Raw genomic sequence first — 25098 nt, forward strand, 5'->3', positions numbered from 1 at the left:
CCCTATAGTATACATCTATAACAGCACCGAACCTTCTTCTTCTCGTGTGCACCCCATACCTTCATCTTCCTCAGGCAGGGCTATTGAGGGCTATTCCCTTGTGATGCAAATCGCGGGACGCCACTTCGGCGAGAAGACGCTCTCCCGCACGGCATCGGGACTTTTTAGAAATTAACAGCACGTTGTCGGGCTGATCCTCGCGGATAGCGCGGACGAATAGCCCGGCATCTAACACATTTCTCTCCCCGTTCGCGTTCGGGGATTTTCGTTTCAACCGCCTCCTCGTTTTATCGGTGAAGTCGAGCGTCGTTCGTCTTTCGCGCTACTTCGTTCCGCGCCCTCGTTCTCCCCCGAGAGCACGGAAATTGGTTACTCTTACTCGCCGACAATATTCTTTCGTTTTTTTTCCTCCCCCGGCCAAGCAAGGCGGTATTCGGAGCGACCGCTCCACTCGCGCAATCGTCTTGTTTTCTTTCGGTATACTCGCTGAAAAGCTCCTGAGAATGGTATTCTACGCGAGAATAACAATCCGCGCGTTTATTCATAGGGGACCAGGGTTGCTTTTAATTTAATATAATCTTTGAGAGATCGATTCGCGGCACGTTTGTTTTGCTTGACTCATCAAAGGTTCAAAACAGGTAACTTTGATTGAATCACGGGACACTGTGATCGAGATTGCTTGATCTAGCGAATTGAAGAAGGGAATGGGAGATTTTATCGGATGATAGAAAAGCGGCTCAATCGTTTAGTCGAGGATCTTACCTTGTAAAGTGCTGTAAATATTATACAAGATTGTGAACTCTCTTTACTTTGGGATTTATTTCTTAATGCAATCAACATGGACACATTTTCGACTTAAATCCTCTTTTAAAAGCTGACACGTTTCTTGTAAGATGTAAAAAAAACTAGGTCACTCTAAAAGCGATATTTTTTCCCACGAGCATGATGCATCATGGAATAGTCGATACGGACGTTAAAAAAACTACGTTCGTCAATATCCATTATTTATCAACCGATAAGTGACTGTGATCGAGTTATTTCTTTTAGTATCTTTTCTATCTATTATTAAAATGTATTCGAATGAAATTAGCATGGGAGAGAGAAATAGCATTTTTATTGATAATTTCAGGAATTTACAGCTCATACATCATGCGTTGATATCTAACTAGATCTCTTGAACTTACTTAATTATTATATAATTAAGTAATAAGTATAAATGGCATATAACGCTGAAATGTCAGTTGCAACGACGAATTTTTTGAAAAAAATTTTTTAATCATCGATATATCATGGTCAAAATAACATTTTATTGTTAATCTGCGTTATTTTCTTAATACAAGCAAAGATCGGAAGAATAATTTTTTATATAAGAAAGAAACGATTTTATATGACAAAAGAAAAGATTTTTACACTTTTGGCAAATGCGCACTCAGTGAAACCGAATCGTTTTAAAATTTCCAACGTAGTTATAAAGTCGTTCTACACAAAGCTATCCATAGCAATTTCTAGTGGCATTCCAACGAAATCCAAAGTCGATCCGGAGATTTCGAGGCTCGGCAGAAAGGCGTTTAAATCCATGGTCGATATTCCGATCGGATGAGTGGATGGCTCGAACGTAGGCAGTGATGGGGGTACGATTGGAGGTGAAAACCAGGGGTAATCCCGGGGATTATTCTCTCTGATCCCAGACCAAATATGTGTTCAACGGATGTCCGCTAACCACCACTACCGCCACCACCGCCCCCCCGGTAACTTCACCTTCCATCCTCTGCCATTCTCATTATCGTTTCACGATCTTACGTGATATAGGGTGCAAATGTCTTTCCGCTCTATGTGCGTGACATCGCACGAAAGCAGACACCGTTAACGTGAAAATTGTTCACTAAAGTAATTATGCGACGCAAGATAAGTATCGACAGGGCGGACTTCGGATGAGAGTCGTGAAACTTTGAGAGCGCTTGTTTAGTTACTCCATACGCAAGGTAAAGGTGTTTGTATACTAAGATGATGTAAGTCTATTGTTGGCCTAAATTATTTTACGTATTCACAATAATATGCGACTAAAATACGAGCCAATACTCTTTTAGTATAATTGAAATAATTATATCAGCTATGATTTTTGAATAAACATTAAGATATTTTCATTGATTTCAAATCGCAGAAATTATCCTTTATAATATTATATATATTATATATGGAAAATATTAATATAATAATTATATAATATAGTATTAATATTATATATAATTGTAGAAATAATATTTTTAAAATATTTTAATATCGTTACTTCGAATCTTATAGATTCTAAAAGATTGATCGCGCTAAGGCTAAAATCTCGTTTGTCGCACAGCGGATATTGTTAATGTCACGTTTTGCGACATCGATCGATCGTACATAGCGAGTCGCACGTAATGGTAGGGAAATGTAAAATTTTGCTCGCTTACTCATAGAGCTTGTGCCGTCGCGCGCTTGAACAAGCGACTGGCCGAGTTGTCGGTGTTGACCAAGGAGAAGTTGCACCATTATTTAGCGTTTGAATGCCCGATAAGAGAAATCGCGGCTGTTTCGGACAGACATTGTTTGGCCACGGACAGCCCGCGTACATACACGCACGCGACGGTACCAGCTTCTCTTGCACAGATTTACGCGACGATGTCTACTGTTCACTCCGCTTCTTGTATCCTCTCTTTCTCTTTTTCTTTCTCTCATTCTCACATTCTCTATTGCTCTCATTGTAAACTTTCTTTTTATTATATTTCATTTCCTTCCGGCTGAGGTTTATTTTCTTTTTGTCCTTTTCGCGCGATCTCTTTTTACTTTTATTTCCTTTTCACTATCTAACATATTCTCTCGTTCGTTGCTTTTTTTACGCGATGACTTTCTGCGTTATGCATATATATTTATTATTTTCATAACTTTTGAGCAAAGTGAATTTTAGTATATATAAATTGTATAACTTTTGTATGTGCGTGAAAATCGATTGTATATTTGAATTGCAAAAAGGGAAAATAGCCTATATTTTCTTATGGCCGTTTTTTTTGTATATATATATATATATATATATATATATATATATATATATATATATATTACATAATATATAATACATGGTTTTATAGATATATATATTGTACGATATGAGATATTATTACCATAATAATCGATATAAATAATTTTAAACAAATATATGTCTTATAACGTGAGATATTATAAATGTTAGAGAGAGAAATTTATGTCTGCAAAATAAAATCAATGCGTGACGATAAATTTATTACGGAAACAGATTATCATTAAAATCAAATTAACTTAGATTCCTGGCAATTTTCGCATTTAATTGAGTAAAAGACTTTCTCAAATGTGGACATGCAAATTTAATGAAATGTAATATCAAATTATCGAAGATCACTTTTGATACGTTTTCTCTGCGCAGACATTTTCAGCTTGAAGTAATACGATAGAGTCGAATTGTCGCAAGATCCCGCTTGGTGAAATTGGAATATGGTTTAATCAGAGATTATGGCTATAATTATTGACGCACTATATTTGAGAACAACGACGCGATCGCTATCTCCTCTCAAAGATAGAACATATCCTATCGTTGATGATGCAGTAGAAAGCAATAATCCACTCTGTCGAATATCTTAGGAGAGCCACAGTGTATTTAGTCTGTCTATTACTCAGGTCTGCCAGGCACGGGACATTAGGACACTATTGGTACATTATCAGCAAGCATTAATACCGGCAGCCGCCTCGCACTATCGCGTTGCACGCTAAGATAATTACGGGGTGAAATATCGTCCGGTAAGGCAACATCACCAGTTACGACCACGTTGGGACCACGCTTGTTCCTCCTCCTCCTCCTCCTCCTTCTCCCTGCTCCGCGCACCCTCTGCGCCGTTTCTCTCGCGCTCCAACCACCGACTATCTACCTCTCTTTTTCCATTGTCGGCGGGGTTCGTGTCTTCTCCTCGTATTCCCCGCTCGTTTCCTCGATTCTTCTTCCACTCTTGCCGCCTGGCGCCTTCCTCACGAACGTGGATTTTGGTGGAGCTTTCCCGGTCTGACGATTTCAATTTGTCGACCGGAAGGAAGAAGAGCGGAACTCATTCGAACCGCGGAGAGCCGCCGCTGGTGCCGGAGTGAGTGTGGCTAGTTTTATCCTTCGACCCTATATCCGTCCTCTCTTTATCTCCTTTTCGCTTTCGCCCGTTCCTCTCGCTGGCTAGTCGTTTCACAAACCTCTCCTTTCCATTCTTCTTGTTTTTTTATCCTTATTTTCGGCTAGATCGCTTTCTCTCTTTCTCTTTCTCTTTCTTCCCGTTTTGCGCGACGGAAAATCCAGTTGCTCCAGGGCTGCTACGGATCAACGAAATTGTAAGACGCGAACACGGGGGATGAAAGAAGGGACTGGAAATTTTGTCAGGTTGTTTCGATATCGTCGAAATAGTTGGCAGATGGTAGTAACAAGCGAAGTGTAAGCCTTGATAGACGATAGCACACGCCAGATGGAGAACAAGATGAGACTGCCGCAGTGGGGAAAGAGCGTGAGGGGGTGGGAGAGTGAAAAGGGGAAGAGGGGGGGGGGAGAGGGAAGAGCATCAGTTCTCAGGGGTTGATTTACACTTCAACCTACATCCAATGCAGCCAACCTATATATGAGTCTCGTCAAGTTTCTCTGGCGTGCTCCCTAGAGTCGATAACTTGAGGATACCAAACTCTTAGCTGTGATGGTATACGACGCTGAGTAAAGGCAGTAGCTTGTTGCCTGGTCCGGCATCAGCGACTGTCCACTACATCTTTGAGCTGCATCTCAAGCTTGCATCGGCGATAATATGCCCGACAACTTGTTAAAGAGCGATGTCGCTAACAACAAATTAACGCGGGCGTTATACGTCTAGTCTCAACGGGAAATTATCACCTTCTGTTATACAGGTTGCCGCCTATTTAGGAACAATTTGTGATCGTACCTTGAAGTTGAGACAATATATTAATTCTATCTTAATTATTATTTAATTAAATTTTGTTTCTTAACGAATGTTGCTAGTATCCTAAAAGAAACGAATATGTAATATGAATTTCGTGCAAAACAAAAATTATAAATTTATCAGACTAATGTAGTCGATTTGCATTTACTATTGTTTTTCATTCTGCATTCTGGATTTGTTCGTTAGAAGTTCCTCAATTCATTAGTTTATTAATTAAAGAGTTATATATCTTGAAAAAGAGCTCAGAAAGAAATAATTTAATAAGTATCGAAAATCAATGAGAATATTTTGCGACATTATAAATTAATAGAGGCAATCAGTAATAAACTAAATAAGTGATCAATGGATAAAAACCACAATTTTTTTTAAATTTTATAAAAAGTATTGGAATATTTTGATTCTTTATGGCATTAATGAGATTAAAATTATGTTCTCGGTCGCGTCGCAATGATTATGAAATTCTTATAGCATCTTCTAGTACACTGTTATCGCCTCTCTTAAGTAAAGTATTAATAATAATAAAAGCGTGAACCTCTTACAAGCAAACGTGCAAGACTTCCGACTATAACGTGACTTAAACAGCCATTCGATTTTTCATGTCCAGAAGACACGCCAACGGATGTGCAAAAGCTACTAGTGGAGATTGTGAATGTACGAGCTCGTTTGCCGAACAATTTAAAGAAGATTCTACTTAAATGTAAAAGTGTGAAAAGATACGAGTCGCATAAATAATAGATTTTTAATCCGAGTCCACATAAGGAAAAATGAACTACCCTAGGTAGCGACTCCCGATTCATTCTTCTTTTCATGAGGCCTCCGAAGAGGCTGCTGAGGGGCGAATATGCAGCTTCCTTTTTTGCTCGGGACGTAGGAGAGATTAAGATTTCAGCTATTTTCCACTGAGCTTCACTGACGTTTACGCGCCTGCTGAATCGCAAAGGTACGGCGCCGCCTGAATTCTATTACAAGCGAAAATCGATGATGGAAACACGAGATTTGGAAAATGCTTCCTTTTGTTTAGCATCTTTTTTTGAAATCTAAATCGTTTTAAATAATTGAAAATTTTTTTGCAGAAATCGTCGTTTTTAAATATAGTCTTCTTTCACACACAAATGAACAGTACTAAATATTTACAAGATGTTGTACGGACAAATATTTGTACGGTGCTCTTATTTCTTTAATGTAATTACTGAACTTTTTCTTGATAAATTCATGAGATGCATAATACTGTTTTATATCAATGTATATTTTGATATCAATATATTTGCTTGTAAAATAATGTCTTGTTTCACCATCTAATCATTATATATTCTGTTTTACGTAATCGAAATGTACCATGTTCGCGCGAACGTGCGTCTGAGATCGAATAGATTTTTGTCGTAAAACCAGTATCGGTTTACACGACTCTCCTGCAATACGTTTTGAAAGGCATAAATGTCGCGTGGAAGATTGGAAGTGCTGCCAAGGGAGAGCATGGGCGTATACTTGAAACACAACAGCGGGGTTGCTCTTAGCGTAAGGAAGGTGGTATGGTATATTGAAACAAACCAGAATCGAGAGTCGCCATAGAAATGGAACGGATGTAGTTTTAGTCTCTAGAGATTCGTATTCATTCGCCATCCTCTGTAAATCATCCTGAAATCTCGATCCCTTCAAACTCCTATCCAGCATATCGTAATCTTGTATAAGGTGCATCAGTGTAGAAAAGAATAGTGACAAATTCGCTAATCCGAGTAGATAGAATGCCGAGTCGGTTAGGCCGATTTGTGTCTTTGACGCGATGCTTGGAATAAGAATATTGCCTTGTGAGAAATGACGTCACATCTAGAAATAGAAGAGAGAAGAGTCGGGCAATTGACTTATCAAAAATCAATATCGATTGCTCTACAAGAAACGTTGACAAATGAAGCGATATGTCGGAGTGGGATATAAGTTAAGTAGCACGAAGTGGCATTTCCATGCGCGGCGTTTCAACATGTGCGCGATATACGATTCGCGCGAGTGGAGTAACTTTTGATATATGCAACGCTAGTGTTGAGCATATAACGTGATATTTGTTGTAGGTAAATAAATAGGAGTATGTGTAAACGTACATCTCGAAATTTCGGATTTGAAGAGAGTTATTAAAGTAAGAATGTTTAAGTTGAATAAAATCGTAATACAGATAAGTTATACAGATAAGTATCAGAATTTTATTTCTCGAAGAATAATTTCTCTTAAAATTTTGTATCCTCTCGGAATATTATAGCGCTAGACTCTTGATGTAGAATTCTAAGCTCAAAAGACGCAGAAACATAATTCTTTTTTTACGCGTACCTGTATCATATAAATCCGATAAATGAATATCAGTAGCTCCCATTACTCGGCGTTTAATCCAATGACAAATGTAAGTAGCTTCCATAAACTTTACATGCTCCCGGCGTTTTATGAATTTGCATTAAAGCTTTCTGTGACATGATCCCGTTCAGAATGGCTCGATCCGCAGACACGTTGAGCTACGCTTAAATGGCGCCATAGATTTTTCGCTTTCAAACTATTTGAGCTTGTCCGTGTGTTCGCGGCGCGATGCAGAACCGAAGCCAATGTGTTCCCGGCGTGAGAGAAAGTCGTTTCAGTTCGCGTTTCAGGACTAGTATTGGTTCCAGTTATGTAGGTACAGATGGGCCAGCGCGCACGGTCGACGAGGCACAAATATATCTATATAGCTGTGCAAACTCTCCGCTATTGCAGGAAGAGCGAATGGGCTGTGGAAGGCCGGAAGGGTGGGCGAAGAGTTGTGTACGTGTGCGTACCATTTGTGAATGTCACTGTGCGACACACATACATATACACAAAGAGCCGCGGCTGGACATGAGGGACGGAGAAACTGTGAAATACACGGCTCAATACTTCGCTGGTGCACGCTTTGTCGCGGTCAGCCCCAAACTCACCCGCAATTCTAATTGTTACATGAGGCATCGGACGCCTCGAATATATGTCGATACATGGTGGCGCGAAAAAAACTATCAGGCAATAGGGATAACTGAGCGCGTCGCGGTTCGTGTATCCGGAAGTAACGTTGTTACCCGTAAGTGTTGTATCCATGTAAATCCGCTATTACGTTCAGTTATTCACAATAGTGGTGAAAATTGGAAATTGAAGCAATTATTTAACGAGATATAATGGATGTTTTTTTTTTTTTTTCATTATATAATGTTGGCATACTTTCAATAATAATGTAATTTGGCATATAATTATTTTAAGAAGTACAATTTATTCATTATGTATGCACAAATATAGAATAAGTCTATATTTCAAATTTTTACATACAGATTAACAATATTAGGTATTGATTTATTCTTTATAGTGATCGTCTTTCGAAAAAAGGCAATTTTTATATTTGTATATTATATTTCAACAATTATGAAATATACTTTGAAGTGACACAAATTTTTATCTAAGATTTACAAATTCAATAAAAACAAAATAAAAAAAAAACTTATTTTTAAATAAATTATGATATACTTTTTTGATATTACTATGTTTTCCAAAAAGATTTTTTTCCGTAAAAAATATGATTGTTCTACATATTTAAAAGAATTCTATGTATTTATCTATATCATCAGTATAGTGTTCAATTCTTTCGTATTTAACGTTGTCCTCGAAATATAAATCTCGATATTTGAAACTGTCCTACTTCTTACATTGTCCGTACTTATACTTGTACCAATTTATTTCATGTTGGCTCCATTTATTTCAACCTGTTGATAGGTAGGAATTCATGTATGCCAGTATGATCTTTCAGTAGTACTTTTGCAACATATATTCAGACAGTAGTACCTTCCTAACATACGCTGACAGTATGATTCATAGTTGTACAAATATTAAAGGAAAAATAATTTTTTTTATTGAATCATATATACGATGTAAAACTTTAATCGTAGATATGTATCAGTAAGTATATGAATAATTCTCTCTAAGAAAAAAAAGAGAGAATCATTTACGATGCACCATGAAATGCAAATTTGTAAAATTTGAATGTACACATTACGTGTATTACATTATATTATTAAATAAAAATAAACTGCTTTTGTTTTTTGCCTTTCTCTCGAAAATATATGTGATAATAATATAGAACTTACAAATACAACTAATACGAGTTTTCTCTATTGCAACTGCTCAATTCTATCACATATTTGTACGTTGAATATGGTTAATTAGCTTGTTTCAAAATACATAAACACATAATTGCGAGTATATCTCCATGAGTTACAACTTTGTTAGGTAACAACTTCTACAAATTTCTATACTGCATTAATTTCTATTTCCATTAAAAGAATTAAACATTTACTTTGCTTAAAATAAAGAGAAATAAAAAGAAATCATTGTAAATTGTAAAAAAAAAACTTTGATATAACACAATGCATTTTGAAAGTGTAACTTATCATATACATTATAATTATTATATAATAACTTTAATTAAACAAATAGTCTTTGGTACAATGGTAATTGAAAAATGTAATATATTCAATAAACCTTCTTTTCATTGTTATTAGTAAGACAATGTATGTGTATACTTTGGTAGAACATATGCACGAGACGAGAGAATAGTTCAACCGAGTCATGATGGAAAACAATGGAATAAAGCGAAGTGGAATGAAGTGTATGCCTTTTGAATGCCCCGTGGACAAGCCCTCAGGGAGGGAACTTAAAATGTTACGAAAATACGAAACAGGTATAAAGTAAGAGTAGCTCTTGAAGTTGAAATATGAATATACTACTGGCCGTGTGAACGTTCAAAGAGGAGGCAGATAGTAGCAAAGAATATTCTCAGAGAAGGGCAATATTTCAGAGAGAAAAAGAGTGATAGAGAAAGGGGTGGGAGGGAGGGTGGGAGGGAGGAGGGAGGGAGAGAGGGGCTAAGAGAGAGATCGTATAAATATTGAAGAGTATGAAAATGGAAAATATTCTAGATGGTAAATGAACGATAACAACTTCCATTTACACATTGCATTACGCATTTTGCAGTAACTTACATAAAACGATATAGGCAGAGAAAGAGAGAGAGAGAGAGAGAGAGAGAGAGAGAATGATATTTTAATATAACAATGTGCCATAGATAACGAGTAATTTTTGTATTATCAAATGTCAAGATATTATTTTCATGTATATAAATTTATATTTCAATAAATGAATACACATACATTTACATGACAAAGTTTTATGTTGTATATTAAATATTAAACACATCACGGAAATTATTTTTGATTAAATGCATTACTTTTCTATACGATATAAAAAAATGGTAAATGTTTCTAAAAGGTTTCTGCTTCAGATAGCATTATGAAACGTAATCTACTGATAAATGCCGCAAATAATGCAATTTATTCTACGATGCCTCTGAAAAAGAATGTGGAAAGTGTTGGAAAACTAACGCGTTAGCCAATTTTGCTATTTTCACACGCGATCAAACGAGTTATTTTCAGACATGTGTACCGGAGCAGTTTACGCAACTGAATTTGGTAAACGTGAGCACAATTAATTTTGTACATACATACATATACAACGGCAATCTGCCTAGTGCCTTGTGTTTTTTTCCACTTCACAGTCGGCATAGCTTGGGTAAATTGTAAAAATCGGCTCGGCACAACAACGGTGTTTCAAAACACGTTTATTATTACATGTATTATTTATTCTGTTTTGCCTCAATTCTGATATGGAAAATATGATAAGTTAACAACATTTTAAGAAAAATAAAGAATAAATTTTGCGTCATTGTTATTAATTAATATCTAATGCATAAAATACGAATGACGACAATCGGAGAACTTGTGGCTGTATAAATTAGTAATTACATTATATATATTATCTCAGCGCTGTTTCAAGGCTTTAAAACTTTCCGCCGAGACCTCGTTCTATCTTAAACCACGTAGTTTAAATCAAGTCAAATTTTGCGCGGGCCCAGGGAGTTTTATTTACATAAAATTATATTTTAACGATGGAGCTACAAGTGCTCTGTTCTCAGTAGTTATATTCGAAACCATCGTTATCGTCTTATTATCATCAATTCTTTTCTGGAGCTGAGCCGACGCTCAACTTTTGTCCGCTCTATCGCTTGCAAAACGAATTATCTTAATCTATAAGTTTTTTCACTAATAACCTCATTAGCAAACGTTAAAATAATTTTTTATTTCCGTTTTTATTTATTGATATTTATTTTACATTAAACATTATCGGGATATAAACAATTTATTAATTTTACGATATTTAATACAACTTTATTTGATAAGATATAATATATTAATCAGATTAATGCGCAAAGTTCTTTTCAAGTTTCATGCATCACAAAGTTTGGCTAAGATTTCCTTCAGCTGTACGAAAGATCAACAAATTTCTAAAGTCAAATTTACAAGATAAATAAAATTAATTAATTAATTAATTTTTTTATATGTAATAATTATTCAGTAATTCTAAGATCTAGAAAATGTTACAAAATTTAAAAAATTTAAAAATTAAGACATGTTACTTTTTAATTTTTTAAAAATATATTTGGCTTGCGCGCAAGGTTAAATTAAATATACATTATGATGAATTAAATAATTAAAATGATAATAACAACTTCTTGCCACGCGTCTCATCATGACTTTCGTGAAACAAATAAATTGATAATTCGTATTTAAGATATCAACCCATTTTACATATGGAAGCAGATAGTTCATGGTTCCTTTAATATACTTAATATGGCTTTGATTCCTTTGACAAGCAAGCTTTCTGTATCTTCCGAGCCTCGTTCCCGAATCACGATAAAAGGAAACGCTCGGCCGTTAAACGTGAAAAGCAGCAGCTTCGACAGAGCCTCGGGACGCGTCTGTACGTCGCCATACACATGATCTACGTACCTGTGTACGTATAATACGACGAACGTTTACGACCCGAAATTCCGACGAAGACCTCGTCGAAATTTCAGTGTGCGAGGCTGCACGTTGAGCATCCACATCCATATCCATATTCATGCGCAGACCGTGGCGGGTGGCGGGTATGCAAATAACAATATAGGTTGAAACGCAGAGGGTGCGGGTGTATGCGGAGTGGAGCCGACATGTGGATAGGGGGAGGATCGTGGGGTGAGGAGTGAGGAGACGATGAGAGAGAGAGAGAGAGAGATGGTCCGCGTATAAGAGGGTTCGGGATCGCATCAGATGACGGGATTTTTCAAAATGTGAAAACTAATATTGTAAAGCCACGGCTTCCTACGGGGATGGGTCATCTCGACTATGACTCACAGACAACGCCTCATCCTCGTTTCGTCCTTGATATCCTTCCTTCATCTCGTGCTATTTCAAAACTGTCTTCTTTCTTTACCTTATCCTATCCACTGCTACATCACTGGCCTAGTCCCTCGCTCTCGGCCATACTTTTCCCTTTTTATATATGTCGTCTGTGTGTATATGTATATGGGGATGTCATATATACTGAAAAAGTATACCGCGTAGCTCACTGACAGCTACGGCTATCTATATAGCGACTACGATTCACGGTACACCGCCTCTCATCGGCCTTCCTGCGTTGTAGGAAGGGAGCTTTCTTTATTAAAGCTCGCCGGAGTGACCAAAATATGAGTTTATATCTACTAGGGACCGACCGCCCGTCTATCGTAACCCTTGTCCGACCTTCGTCGTAGTCATCATAGAAAATGAGGTACAAATATAAATTCCATCAATTTCGTCAATTTTTTGCGTCTTTTGTTTTCATGTTTATGCCGCGTAATTTATGGTATACGCGAAATGAGAATAAAGAATAGCCATTATAATTGTATCTAGCTACTGAATAACTAATCTAACACAAATATTAATAATTAATTATGCATTTACTTTGTCTAATAACAAAGACACATGCATTTCTTTACATATTTATTGTTTATGCATGTGGAAATCGATTATTTGATAAGAAGATTTAGATAAAGAATTATTTTGACGATTCAACAATAGTGACGCTTATATTTTATTACCCACTTTGCTTGTACTTCGATAAAAGTCAAAATCAATACTCTCTAGGCTTATTTCAATTATTTATATGTATTACAAATCAATATTAAATAAATTAAAAATAGTACAATAAAGTAATAGAAGTATAAAATATTTTCGCGTTATCTTCTTTTGAAATGTGATCATGAAAACCTTCACATATACTGCAATATTTGCGATAATAAACCATATCTCGATGGAACTCCAGGGATTTAGAAGAATATTATGGTTAAACAACTATGCAAGAGAACAGAGAGAACGATACTCTGGAGAGTATCAGTTTTTAGTCGTTATCGTTCGCATTCTAAAAACTATCCCAATAGGCATAAAATGATTTAACAATGCATATATTTTTAATCGATCATTTGCAAAAGTAGTATAAATCAGTTAGTATTCGATGAATTAATAAAGTTGTTTGATCAACATTAATTATATTAATTATACGTAATTAGTTAATTATAAAAAATGTAATATGTGAAATAAAATTTTATTTCTTTTTATGCAAATAATAAAAATATATAAAGCAATATTTTTTCATATTCAATGATGGATGGACAGAAAGTTTTTGGTTTATATTTTATTGTATAGTGCGACAGTAGTGGTTTGCAAGTAAAGATTTCTATATAAATAAGCATAATATATTCAATGTGTGAAGCAGATGAAATGTTGCATTTCGAGATTGTACAGTTTCCAAGTGAAACTAGATGAGATGCTTCGCAGGTCTTAACGCAAACAATGCCATGGCTATAAAAAAGAATAGTAACAAAAAAAATATATTCAACGTTAGCGAACGTTATTACGTTTTGTATATTTCAAAAGTGGATATTCCGGAACGTATAATGAAATCTCGATTGCAATATTGGTAATAAAATTTGATTGCTTGATATGTATGTTATCTACATGCAAACTAATTGTACCTTGCTACATTTTTCCAATGCTTGAAAAATATTAAAACCAATGCATATATACTATTTGCAAAATAAAATTTTTTATAAATATATTTGTATTATTTGTAATTTTTTATACATTATATTGCATGCATTGTGAGTCTGCATTTTATTAAATTTTCATAATAAAATATGTTAATAGATTCAATTACTAGTTAAAAGAATAATAAAATATTAAAATAACAATGGCGTATTGAAACCTCATTGAGTAAGTAACAAAATGTTAGTTTTTATCGCGTTAATTTTTGAGATTGATTATCACGACAAATTATTTTTCTCTATAATATAATAATATGTATTTAGTTTATTTTATCATTGAGAATTTCTAATTTATATTTTGCGAGCCAATATAATTAATGTAAAAGAGTACATGAAATTATAACGATTACTCTAGCTCTGTTATCACTGTTTTGAATAAAATGACCAAAAGCTCGAGAGATAAAACGATACAAACTTCCTGCTCAAAAATAAGTCCGTATAGAAAACAAAACAAAATGATCCGAAACGAGAGTTTTATAACTGCACATTTCTATAGTATCTTGTTACGATATCAAGTTGGAAACTTTTCTTATACACACGTACGTATCGGTTATATAAATGTACATTTTGCTAAAGATATTTGAACTTTCGTAATTGACGGAATAATAAATTTACTAATCAACAAATGAAAAAAAAAAAAAATCATTTTACTACAATTTTAAAAGAAAATAATTAACGATTTAGTTATAATAAATAATGAACGCCAAAGTAATGAATATTCTTATATTAAAAGTAATGAATATTATTACATTAGAAAATTCAAATAAGGTTTTCAGATTTATATAGAGAATAAACAGGTCAGTATGCCATTTCCAGCTTCATCATATTCGCGACTTTTTCTACATATAGACACGTACAATCGCAATCGTCCGTCTATCCAACTCTGTCTTTTTTTTTTTTTTTCTCTTTTGTTTTCTCCAACACTCGACCTCCTTATTTCGGCCGCGTTTTCAGAAGTTCAAGTTGCAACTATTTCGCGCTCAAATCTCTCTCCCCGTGTCGATAGTTAGATAGAGGTATCCAAAGACTTTTTTAAATCCCTGCAGTATTTAAATATTCGTACCATACCTCCCCTTCTCGTCAGTTCTCCCGATGCTTGGATGTCTCAGTCCCTTAAGCTATCAGTCCATCGACCAACCAGTCGACACGAATTGCAGTTGTATTCAAAGAGCTCCCACTCTCTTTTTCTCTCTTTCACGCTTCCGCCATCAATTTCCCCTTCATTTTCCTTCTTTTCACGTGCACATCTCTTAGTCGTCAACAGTTGCTTTCTCTCTACTCCTTTACTCACTACCCGATCTGGTGTGTCGGCTACAGTTGTGTGTACATCGCGAAGTGTGCGTTATTGGCAAAGCGGGGAAAGGCACTTTCATAGAGAAAGGCCGCTGCTTCTGGAGCTGCATCGTTTTACGTGTTGCGTCTGATCGTGAATACTCAACCCCACACCGCCGGTATACCTTTATCTGCTCCTCCGCATCGTACGCTCGTAGACTTCCCTTTCCAAGTGCCTTTGTTCGAACGAGTTGGCCGACTATTACGGTGGTCGTGGCGAAAGCCGGTTGTGGCTGCCGTCTCGTCCATGGAAAAGAATTGACGATTTAATATCGTGACACACCGACATGCTAAACGCTCTTGTGTATCGAATGTGATATGGCTTGGCTAGCTTTGTTCGATTACAAAATTCCTTTTTCGTAGTCACGCTTTGCGTAATAATAAGGAAGTCTCTTTTATTGATGAGAATTGTGTCAATAAGCGGAATTATTAACGTCTTATTAATATTTTTGTTGAGAATCTTTGATTATTTTAAATGCTGTGTATAAACTTTTAATATATTATATATTAATATTTTATATACTATATATTAATATTTTAAATTATAATGTAAGTTTATTGCTTTATTTGCACGATTAATTTTTTCGTACAATACACGTCTTTTATTTATTTTAAGACTGTTATCATCTTTTGACAAATGAATATCGCATTCACATAACCTTATCGCGCTTACTGAGAGATAAATAATGGTTTCTTTCACGAGCGAGACCCTCATCGGCCCTCCAATGTTGCTGAAATATTTTATTTTCCTATGTTATTAAGGATATCCATTTCTTCTATCATTTCTCGTATATCTTGTGGAATTCTATAACCAATCATTTTTGGGGAGAAAAAATCAGTTCGCATCTATTCAAAGAGCTACTTCAGAAGCACACATATAAAAAAAATAAAACTTTAATTTAGTCATATCATTCAGCATAAAGAAACTGATTACAAATCTTAATTATGATAAAGTCTATGATATATTCTGTAAGATTACTTTCTCTAGCATTATTTGATAGCTATTTGTAATAAGAATTGTTAACTTTAGAAATAAGGATTTAAATCTCTGACATTAGAATAGCAAACCTGTGACATAGAAATAGAGCAAAAATTTTGATAAATAATATTCTCGAAAGATACTGAAATATTATTTCTTGTCTAAATAGAAGAAAATATTCCGAGATTGCTTTTGCATCATCATCGTATTATTATTAGCTATAAAGGAAAAAAAAAATTTTAGATTAATATGTTGATTTTATTTCAACGTTCGTCAATGTAGAATTACAACGAGTTAAAAATTCATCATGAATCGCTAACTCTTAAAGTTGCACGAAAATTTGATCAAATTTGTACCAAGAATCGAAAGGAAGAACTGCCCGTTGGAGAATCCGGAGTAGGCCGGAGACAGGATGGGGAGACAGAAAGGATGAGAGAGAGAACGTATACATATCGTTGTACCGTCGAGTGAGCTGAATATTTTATTTGGGCGAGTGCTTGGGCTCAGCGTCGGCATATACTCATTCTTCCAAGGGTAGTTTTTTTTTTCTGCGACGTCTCTCTCGAGGCATACAGCACGTTGACGTAGTAGACAACTCTGGATACTGACCCTAGTCTTTTCTTAGACTACTGTGTGTTCTTCCGAGTGAGCGTGTGCATGTATATACTGAATGTTTCTGATTAATTAGCATTTTCCTTTTGATTATTAATAAATGTTATATAAATAATTAAAGAAAACATGTTTGAGCAAATGTGAAATAAATTTTTAATACAAGAAGAAATTAATTAATAAAAATTGTCTAATTTTGTAGACATTAAATAAATCATATTCCTACATATATTAAAAGAAAACAAAATGGAAGGTTGCCGGGAGGTCTAAAGAATATATAGGAGGCAAGTAAGAAGCGACCAAAGTACCTGAGGAGTCTACTCGCAAGAAAGCATACATTATAAGCGTGCACTTTTATGAGCTAATGAGCAAAGTGCTTCTCTATAGTGTTATTTAGCCCATAGCGACGAACTCTTTATGTTTACGACTTTTATTTATTATAATCGAGTTTAGGAGTTTATCTTTTTTAATGCAGTAGTTGTAGATTCAAAGTTAATGTAAATTTATAAAAATATCTATAAATAAAATATGAAATAATCTGTAATCACATTTAATATATATTTGCATAATATTCAATAGATATTGTACTCATGTCAAAGCAAATATCAATTTTAATTTAATTAGTTTTCTTAAAGAAAGTGCCAAAAATTTTTACTGTATTTATTTTTAAAAAGTATCATCGAATTAATGCTTTTAAGTTATAATCTAGGCTTGACTGGTATATTCAATATTGTATCATTATTTAAAAAAATGATATATATATTATATAAATATAATTATATACTCTAAATATAATAGAGATAGAGATATCTGATCTTTTTATTTATTGTATTTTCTGGAAAATACGTAATTTTTTTATAACAATAAAGTTTATTTCAAAATACAAATGTTAACTTGTTCGATCTTGAATGTCACGTGATTTGAGTGGCAAGTGAGTCGTAGGCGGAAGGCAATGAAACTGAGAGCTTCGGGATAAGACTTGTGCGTGACATTGATTTCGGCAGGTTCGATTCCTGGCAAACGAGATATTGAGCTTCAAAGCGAGACTCGTACGTGGGCTGTATTTGGATGTACTTCGAGTCTATCTTCTCTCTATCTACGCGAGAGGATAGCGAGGGTATGGCAGGAGATCCTTAGCAGGGTTTACAAAGAGAATGCACGATGCAGCCTCTTACTAGATCTCTGTCTCTACTCTTCCTTCTCTCCCTCTCCCGCATCCGCCTCCAAGATCTTCGTTTTGCTCTTCCCTTGCGCTACCCTCCACGCCCTTCTTCCTCGACGCTCGATATTTCAGACTCTAAGCATAATTTTAACCCTGATGGACTGTACGCGCGCCGAGGGAATTCTTCTGTGGCGACGCAGAGTAGCAGCCTTATTGAAATTTCATACCCGTTGACCTACCAAAACCCTCCACCTCGGATGTGCTTGGCTAGTTCACCCGAATATCCGACATATCGAATGCTTCCTTTCTGAGGGAACCAACCATTACACGTCTTCGACATCATTCCTCTTCTACTTACGCCATTTCCGTTGAGTTCTTTGGAAAACTGTTTGTGGAAAGAATGGTCCGTCTCGACATTTACTCGAAGGGCGTACGCAACGGTTTGATGTCGCGCAATGCTTACGTTAAGCAGCAAAGTATCTCAAAAGTTGCCAACGAAGTCGGGAAAGTGAAGGAAAGTTCACCGTGCCGAAAGAAGTTTGCCAAGTACGGAGCTACCGTACTTACCGTCTACGGAACGTTAAGGACGTTAAAGATCGTGATGGAGTTTTAAATTCATCAGGATGGAACGCGCGAGAAAATTGATTATATATTTATTAATTCTTTTTTTTTCTTTTGTTTAAAATACTCAAAGTATAAAAAAAAAAAAAAACTAATTGCGTATCGGAACGAAATATACGGCGTTCGCGCGAATTTGACGTTCCTTCGACGCATTACACGAGTCAGCGTGCAATTGACACTTCGCGACGAGAAGTAAGAGGAGGAGATGATCGCCAAAGGCTACTAGACTTCTGAAACTGTGTAAAGCAAGCGAGACAATTTCGAATGCCATGTCACGTAGGTACGTTAAAGGTGGTCATAACTATGTCACAGCTTCGTTGAACCGAATTCTCTTTGACTATTTGCCGAAGGGCGAAGCGTCGGTTGAGACGTAAGAAGGGGGACGAGGAAGATGGCTGGGGCGAGGCTAAGTTTACGGGGTCAGTTTGTCGAGAAAGGCGGCCATATAAGGAGTTGGAGGCAGAGAGGAACCGAGTCGCCTTCTAGAGCGACGGAGTTGGAAAATAAAGAGGAACCGAAAGGGGGTGTTCGCGCGCCGGTGCAGCCCGGCAGTGGAGGCGAGAGGAGGACGGACGGGGGTAAGATTTAAACTCTGACAACGTCTCAAGTCCGAGTGCTCGTTCAGTGGATTCGGTCGCCAGCGACCGGCTACTATAACCGAGCACCGAGATCCGGGGGATGGAATCCCCCGGATGTTGGAGCCTGGAGCAGAGGACTCCAGTCTCCGGATTTTAAGTGTCTACCGCCGAACCAGCGAGGCGCATCATTCGGCGACTTCCCTGAATCATTTCACGGAATATCGCTCTCCACGACCTTTTCTACGACGTAGTCAGCCGCTCGTACTATCGTTGTGCATCAGAAGGGCAACCGTACGAGTAATACGGTAGAAACGAGCATATGTACTTGTTAGAGAGCACGGAATATACGTCGGATTTATCGCGGATAAAATGAGATTGACGTGGAAGTTTTTCACATGACGCGATGAGATGAGAATGAAATTGCGTCGAGGAATGTATCGTGCGGGAATAATTTCGTCTCACTTATCGTTGTTTGTGTCTGCAACTGAAATTTTACAAATAGAAATAATTTTAATTTATATGTCGAAATACTGTAACACACATTTCGTTGGTGAAATTTGACATCGCACATGTATGCAACGTGTGTAAAGAATGATATAATAACGTAAAGAAGTCAAATTTAAGTAGTATAATGCCATTATAGTCAGACATATCGAGACAGTATAATATCGTTATTACCAGTAAAAATTCAGCGAAATGTATTGTAATATTTTTTCGGCTAAAATTGTATGCTTATCGTAGGTGGATTATCAATTAAATAATTATAATAATTATAAATAATTATAAGGCGATCTTAATGTTTTATATATACGTTACAGTTTTTGTCTACAATTACAAACCCTAGATTCGTTTCGTAAACCATAGCAGGAAGTCACAAAGCACTCAGAAAAGTAGCAAGGATTCTCAGAAAAAAGACTGAGAGAGGTCAAAGAAGAGAGGCGGATTTCTGCTCCGAAAGGGAGTGATAATCTTGAGAAGCAATAAATCAAGTGACCGCACATTCGCAACACTCGCGAGTATATAGATCTGCGTGGATTTGCGCGAGTAAGAATTCCGCCAGCGTAACACGCGGGCGGTTGTGTGTGAAACGTTATAGTATGTCTTTGTTGGATGGCGGTACGCGCGAATTGTATCTAGTATCATTAGCACGAACATTGTGACAGTGACGAAATTGTGAACGGGATATTGTCGTCGACGCCGCGCCGTCGTATCCGCCAGCGGGAAAGATTTTTGAAGATCGCAACATTTTCAGGAATTTCCGCTGAAGCGTAAGCGCTATGCGGGTTCAGAATTCCTCTGACATACCTACTCGGCGTAATTCCTGGCATTCGCTTATGTCAGAGCCGTGCTACTTTTAGGATTGAATAAAATGTATCGACGAATAAATAGGAGTTTACGCAGTATGAGAAATGTACGGTTGCTTTCAGATAGCCGATAAGGGGGTAAGTAGGGGGTAAGTACGCAACCAGCGAGAGGCTTGTAAGTAATAATTCTCTTCCACCCTTGAAATTCGATATCCGGTGGGGTAAGCTATTTCGCGTTGCTTTGATCCCCTTCATCTTTCTTACGGATTGGATACTTTACTACAAGAGCCAGCATGTGCATCGGAAAATGAAATGGATGAGAACATCTGGTAATGGACATTAAAGAGAGATAGGGAGAGAGATTGCGCAAGTGACAATCGAATTACATTAGTGACAGTAAAAAACGATGTTTAACCCCGGGCAAAAATTGAACGGTTTTATACATGCAATTGCTGAGAACTTTTTCATTTTTGTCGCATAAAATTTTCACACCTCTGTGGACGTGCTTCTGTACTATTCTCACGAAGTTTTAAAAAGCTTTCAGCTGACAAGCACGAATGTCGACCACGTGCGCGTTGATAATCCTGAAAAAATTACGGTGGAGTTAGAAGTTACTTTGCGGTAATGCTAGAAAGTCTAAGCGCGGCGGAGAGGCAAGGAATACGCGTAAATGAGAGAGCGCGATTTGAAGGAGAAAAAAAATAATACGTCGCGGACGTACAGTGAAAGCTGAGTTATTATGTCCAGACATTACAATTGAACAGTCGTATCCCTTACCTATCTGTCTACCTACTCCCGCCGTTGCCGCCTCCGCGGTACGAGAAAGTTGTCTGTACTTTTACGGATAAAGATCTCGAGCAAAAGTTACGGTCGTTTGCAAACTAATCGAGCCGTCGCTTTCCCTACAGGGTGTCGAAACTTTCGGAGGCTGTCAACTTTTCCAACCGCCCTTGCCGCTACCTCTCCCATTCTACTGCCTCCCACTTCTTTTTACGCTTACCCTCGACCAACAGCGACGATCTGCAAAGTAAAGCAATCATGCTTTTTTATCTTTTCGACGCTATCTCACACTCGTTTTCTTCTTTATAGCCGGGTCGGAGAATAAATAGTACTAGTGCGAATTCTTAAGGAAAGCTGCCGCGAAATATTTCGATCATTATCGGTGTGTTAACTCTTACTTGCGAAGCTTTGGTTGTAATTTATAAGCAAAGTTACCGCCGTGAATAAATAAAACTTCACTCACTACTAGGTATGCTCTGTAAAATAGTGTTTTTTCCTCATTTATGATATTCTTTTTCTATAAGAATGATTAAAGAGCTAAGTCATGTTACTTTAAACGTTAAAGTGAAAAACAGGTGTTATCGCATGTGCTTATGGTGTATAATCGATATCATTTATATTCTTGCAGAGGTTACGTCCCAACGTCACTTTTTATTAACTTACGTATTATGATTGGAGATGAATTTACGCGTAATAAAGGAAATTGGAGAGCATTAATATATTTTATAAATTAAAAAAAAAAAATATATTACACTTTTAACATAGAATTTAACTTTTTTTTATTCACTTGGTCGTACATATTACTTGTAAAATTTTCTACATTTAAAAAATTTAACTCATTAGTTAAAGAAGAATATTTTATGAATCTAAAATTTTAATTTTTTCTTGCGCGCATATATATAAATACATACATACACGCGCGTAAAAACAAATTATCGTTCCGTGCGGATTAAATTTATTCTTTCTCGACAATCACACATTAAGTCTATCATGTTGCGGCATATTTTCACCGGATATAAATGACATGTAATATTTTAACAGATTATTCAGAAAGACTAGAACAAAATACTGCGTAAACTCTCAACATTTAAACTGGTCATGCGTGTTGCTCACCTCGCTCAGCGAAATATTAATTTGAACGCATGTTGTATACATGGTAGATCACGCGTGAAGAGTGCGATAAGCCCTAAACGCATACCCAGCCGAAACAGTACATATAGGATCGATAAAAAAAAAAACTGACGCAGTCAATATAATTCATAAAAAATATAATTTGTAAAAAACCTATGAGATTTGTACCTAAAGAGAAACGATTAAAATAGATGGAATACTTTCCTAACACGGAGAACATCAGATGATAATGTTCATTATCGGAAATGTCATGGGATAATTATCGTGGGAATTTTGTCTATGATATACTTAACTGACGCTATATATATATAATTTCAGGGTGCCGATTCAACGGAGCGTTAACGAACAACGGACAAGGTACACCGCGAAGCTGATCGGGATCGATCGGCCGGTCAGTCGAAACTCGTTCGTCGCGAGATTGATAACGAGGGTCGTTAAAATTCTGTTCGCTGCACCGCGAGAAACGGCCGCAGTCGAATTTCAATGTGTGCTCGCGCGTATATATGTATTCGTTCTCCTCTACGTCCGCCTACGCGAGCTTTGCACACGTGTGCACGTTACACGTGTATGACATATACGCGTACATACATATATTCGCGCATGGTATATGCGGTCGCACGCACACGTGTCTGATGCATCCGTGTGGGAACGTCTGGCGCAGGTTTCAGCATGGAAACGACTCTCTGGGGGACGGTTATATTAAAATTCCTTAAAACTTTTTAATCTTTCCGCCGTAGTTAAATATTAATATTAACGAAATCTCGGATACGGCAATGTGCGCGGCGCTGCTCGGGGACACGCCGAGCCACTACTCGTTATACTTTTGCCAAGATTCCGCCGACATCGCACCAGATTTCCTTCAAGTCCTAGATCTATGGATTAAAACTGGGTAGTGGTCGGGGTGTAGTCGGTGGACGTGCAAAATGGCAGGAGTCCGATTATAACGATGCCTTCGTGTATCATAAGTTAAGCTACGCGCGTCAGATTCTCTCTCTCTGGAAACGTGTTAGCCGCGTTTGCATGCATGAGCGTGCGCGCACGTTTAATAGCAATACGCCTGTGTGCCACGGCGTGAATGTGTATATTAGACGGTACGTGTATCGTCGAAGGGCAGTTAAGTTGGGGTGAGACGACCGTGCAGCTTACTTAACCACCATTTAAACCTGAAAGCGAGCTTTGGTTCTCCGCCGAGATCAAGCTGTGACACTAACGGCCTAACGCTCTACGGAAATACCCAAAACACGTGACTATAAGCGGCACTCCCGAGAGCAACATGCATGAATGGCTTCTTCGAATATAACCAACCTTACATATGTTGTCGTACTATATTTTTTATAGATGGCACTATTTGAATAATTAAATGTTTAATTATCGTATTGTGTTGTAGCATTTTATAAGTTATAAATCAAATGTCTCTATAAAGTTCAATTAATGTCAAGTTTATATTTGTTCTGTCTTACGCACAAACTTTTCGTATATAGAATATTTCATCTAATATATATATATATTTTTTTTTTTTTTTACTTTATCGTATCTTTTATTTCTTTTGTCGTATTTTCTTAATTTTGTATATTCTTAATGAAAGTGCGTTCTGTACTAATAGATAATAATTAACCGTGCAATAGAGTTTTTATATAAAACTATAACAGAACATAATCCGGCTTGTATTATCCGAAGCTATTTTGTCTTTGATCCTGGTGGCTACTTTGAATCTCTCCAAGATTAATCAAGGTATAAGTGCAATGCGCTTGTATGCAAATGTAGACATAGGTTGAAGCAAGTTGTAGTACTCATGTGAATGGACCATTTCAGAAATCCCTTTCCTATTGTAATCATTGTAATAATGCGCATTGTAGCAGCTTTCTCCAAGTTTTGATAGATACTCTTAGTTTTTTTATAAAAAATATTTATTATATTTAAGGCTTTATTTCTTTATATATGAAAATAATGTCATAAAAATATTAAACAACCAAAAAGTGTAGAATTTAAAGTCATCATTATATTTTATGTATTTTCTTCTTTTTTTTATATCTTATCTATAATATATCTTCTTCAAAGCATATTTATTTTGCTATACTCTATCAGCAATTATGACATCAATTAAATCTTCGATTTATGTTTCGATGTTGCGTCATTTGCAAATTATGACCGATAATTAATATACATGGTTAAAATTTCAAGTTGCATTGTTAAAATTTCTAGTCAATAGCGGGCAAATCAGCAATTTGTAATTAAATTCTCCCCTTTGTTAAATATAATTACGCTTTCTCTAATATTTAATACGAGAATGGGCGCGTGCATATATTTCATCTCAATATTTTTGCAAAATATTCTATTCAAGTTTTTAAGTATTGTCTTTTTTATCTTATCTTTTTATAATGCAATTCTTGTTCTAATTTATTTTAACTAAAAATATTTTTGATCGTGAAAGTTCACCAACAAGATATAAGTTTTTCGAGAGCTTATATATAATCATGTTTAAATAAATTGAGAGATAATATAAGTCACACTTTTCCATTAATTTTTATTTTTACGGAAAACAGAGTATTTTTAGAAAAGAAATACGTAATTTTCTGAAGTTACCAAAATAAAAGAAGATGTATTTTATCATGACATTTTGTGGTGACA

General features: G+C 36.2%; 1 protein-coding gene across 4 annotated transcripts in view; it reads right to left on the reverse strand.

Annotated features, from left to right (window-relative positions):
• The window catches only part of LOC126850288 (nucleolysin TIAR-like), a 382595-nt gene that overhangs the window by 57837 nt on the left and 299660 nt on the right, over positions 1 to 25098 (reverse strand). The window lies entirely within an intron of this gene.

This window comes from Cataglyphis hispanica, chromosome 6 (genome assembly GCF_021464435.1).
Source record: "Cataglyphis hispanica isolate Lineage 1 chromosome 6, ULB_Chis1_1.0, whole genome shotgun sequence".
NCBI classification, from domain to species: Eukaryota; Metazoa; Arthropoda; class Insecta; order Hymenoptera; family Formicidae; genus Cataglyphis; species Cataglyphis hispanica.